The following is a 3,894-nucleotide window of genomic DNA, read 5'->3' as shown; positions in this document are numbered from 1 at the left end:
ATTGAATTTTGCACGTCTTGTGATTTATATTCTGCAATTCTACCTGACTCAATTTACAAAGAAACATTGAGCAGGATTCATTGCAGTGATCTTGCAAAACAAGAAACAGCATCGAGCAAATCTCCGCAGCCATTCAATAATCTACACCTGGGCCAACGACACAATGTGCTCATCAATCTCGGTGTGTAGGTGATCGAGCTCAGTAGGGAGCTCAGGTTTATAGAGCTAATCTCAGACAAGTAGCCATCAATCAACCTCAATTTCTGCTACAAAGGGAGGGCATGAAAAAAAATACAGGAATTAAAACAAAAAATTACTGAAACAGATCCTCACGAATGACAAGCAAAGTTGGTGAGGGGCCTGGTAAATAACTTCGCGATGTCACAGGGCCCTGACTTTCTCTGAATCAGCTCAATATCCTGTTGCTAAAGACGGCCTGGCAGAGTAGAGATTCTAGCACTGACACACAGAGACAATCAATAAAAGGAGAGAAGAAAGAATTGCATTTATGTGGCACGTTTTGTGAATGCCAGACATCTCGAAACATTGCAATCAGTGAAGGTTGATTAAGCATTGTTACTGCTATCATACAGAAAAGACAGCAGCCAGACTGTACACAGCAAGATCCCACAAACCGCAACATGCTGATGTCCAGGTCATCTATCCTTTGTGGTGTTGTTTGAGGGATAAATTTTCACCAGGACACAATGGATGACGATCCTCCTCTCTGAGGGCGTTTTTGCACAGACCAGAGTGAGTCAGCCTCAATTGACTAGCTTATCTGAAGGAAAGCCTGTCCAACATTGCAATACTCAGCCAGTGGCAGGGATCTCTGATTTATGTACGTCCAACTTTCAAACACTCTTACTTGAGCAAGATCCCAAAGAGCTATTAAGATTAGATTAGATTACTTAGATTAGATTACTTACAGTGTGGAAACAGGCCCTTCGGCCCAACAAGTCCACACCGACCCGCCGAAGCGCACCCACCCAGACCCATTCCCCTTCATTTACCCCTGCACCTAACACTACAGGCAATTTCCCATGGCCAATTCACCTAACCTGCACATCTTTGGACTGTGGGAGGAAACCGGAGCACCCGGAGGAAACCCACGCAGACACAGGGAGAATGTGCAAACTCCACACAGTCGGTCGCCTGAGGCGGGAATTGACCCGGGTCTCTGGCGCTGTGAGGCAGCAGTGCTAACCACTGCGCCACCGTGCCGCCCACTTAAGGATTTTAAGGATCTGACATGCGCATGTTCACTCATATTTGGGAACGGATATTTTACACGCCATTGTGTTCTGACTTGCGTACAAATCAGCTTACAAGGGTGCTCAGGAATAGAAACTAATCATAACCTGGGGACCTCCTGCACTGCTGAAAATGTGTTGCTGGAAAAGCGCAGCAGGTCAGGCAGCATCCAGGGAACAGGAGAATCGACATTTCGGGCATAAGCCCTTCTTCAGGAATGACCTCCTGCACTGAACAGAAATAAACCAAAGAACTGCGGATCCTGAAAATCAGAAACTGAAATAGAAATTACTGGAAAAACTCAGCAGGTCTGACAACATCTGGAGTAGTATTCCTTTAACACCTCTCACTTCCTTCAGATTAAAGACTGGCCATGGGTACCCACACAAACTCCAGTTACTCCCGTCTGTGGGGTATGTGGAACATTCCTTGTTCCAGTCCTAATCTGCCCCACAACTCACAACTCTTTCTCTGGTTAATCAATGAGATCATTGGGGTTGCTGCCCTCTTTTTGTGCACAATTGGAAAATTTATCAATTTCATTTCCAATTTCCACCCTGCTCTCACCTTCACCTCATCCATCTCTGAACTCCTCCCTTCCCATTCTCGGCATCACTGTTTCCATTTCTGGGGATAGACTGGCCACTAATATCCACTGCAAACCCACTGACTCCGACAACCACTTGGACTATGCATCCTCGCACCCTGCTTCCTGGAGAGACTTCATTACATTATCCCAGTTCCTTCATCTCCATCACATCTGTTCTGTTGAGGCCAACTTCCACAAGGGAGCCTCCGAAATGTCCACCTTTTTCCTCATCTGAGGATTCCCCAGCACCGTTGTTGAAAAGGCCTTCAGCCGAGTCCGGCCTATCTCCTGCACTTTCGCCCTCACCCCCTCTCTTCCCGCCCTCAACAGTGATAGGGTTCTCCTTGTCCTTACCTATTATCCCACCAGCATCCACACACAGAAGGTCATCAGCCAGATTTCCAATAGAATACCACCACCAGACAATATTCCTCTCCCCTCCCTTGTCAACCTTCCACAGGGACTATTCCCTCCAGGACATCCTTGCCCATTCCTCCCTCACTCCCAACACCTTCCCTGCAACCCCACCCCCATCCCCCACAACAAACCCTATGGCACATTACCCCGCAATCACAGAAGGTGTAACACCTGCCCATTTCCCACCTCCCTCCTCAGTATCCAAGGGCCCAAATATACCTTCCAGGTGGAGCAGCAGTGCTCCAGTGAAGCTCAGTGTAAGCTGGAAGAACAACACCTCATTTTCTGCTCGGGGACCCTGCAGCCATCCAGACTCAATATTGAATTCAATAATTTCAGGTTTTGAGCTCTCCCATGTCGTTACCCCAACCACCACACACCAGGCCTTGTCATCACACACAACCCATTGTCAATGATGAATGGTTCCCATTAACAGCCCCCATACTGACCTTTATCCACTTCTTTGTTTGTCCAACCATTCTTCTCTCTCTTACTCCTCCCTCTGTCTTCCAATAACCCTCAACTATAGAGCCATTGAGAGGTACAGCACAGAAATAGACCCTTCGGTCCAACTCATCCATGCCGACCAGCATGGTGGCTCAGTGGTTAGCACTGCTGCCTCACAGCACCAGGGACCTGGGTTTGATTCCAGCCTCAGGCAACTGTCTGTGTGGAATTTGCACATTCTCCCCAAATTTGCGTGGGTTTCCTCCCACAGTCCAAAGATGTGCAGGCTAGGTGAATTGGCAATGTTACATTGTCCATAGTGTTCAGGGATGTGTAGGTTAAGTGCATTGGTCAGTGGGTAAATGCAGAGTAATTGGGTCGGTGAATGGGTCTGGGTGGGTTACTCTTTGGAGGGTTGGTGTGATACAAATGGCCTGTTTCCACACGGTAGGGATTCTATGATTCTCACCTAATCTAATCCCATTTGGCAGCACTTGGCCCATATTTCTCTAAACCCTTCCAATTCATATGCCCATCCAGATGTCATTTGAGTGTTGTAATTGTACCAGCTTCCACCACTTCCTCAGGCAGCTCATTTCACACCTACCACTCACTGCGTGAAAAAGTTGCCCCTTAGATCCATTTTATATCTTTCCCCTCTCACCATAAACCTATGCCCTCTAGTTCTGGACTCCCCGATCCCAGGGAAAAGACTTTGTCTATTTATCCTATCTATGTCCCTCATGATTTTATAAACCCCTATGAGGTCATCCCTCAGCCTCCGACGCTCCAGGGAAAACAGCCCCACCCTGTTCAGTCTCTCCCTGTAGCTCAGATCCTCCAACCCTGGCAACATTCCTGTAAATCTTTTCTGAACTCTTTCAAGTTTCACAACATCATTCCGATAGAAGGAGACCAGAATTGCACGCAATATTCGAACAGTGGCCTGACCAATGTCCTGTACAGCTGCAACATGGTCTCCCAACTCCTGTACTCAATACTCTGACCAATAAAGGAAAGCATACCAAACTCCTTCTTCACTATCCTATCTACCTGTGGCTCCACTTTCAAATAAGTTATGAACCTGCACTCCAAGGTCTTTTCATTCAGCAACACTCCCTAGGACCTTACCATTAAGTGTATAAGTCCTGCTACGATTTGCTTTCCCAAAATGCAGCACCTCGCAC

The sequence above is a fragment of the Chiloscyllium plagiosum genome, chromosome 25 (genome assembly GCF_004010195.1).
Source record: "Chiloscyllium plagiosum isolate BGI_BamShark_2017 chromosome 25, ASM401019v2, whole genome shotgun sequence".
Classification (NCBI taxonomy): Eukaryota; Metazoa; Chordata; class Chondrichthyes; order Orectolobiformes; family Hemiscylliidae; genus Chiloscyllium; species Chiloscyllium plagiosum.
Note: the sequence above shows the minus strand (reverse complement) of the source record.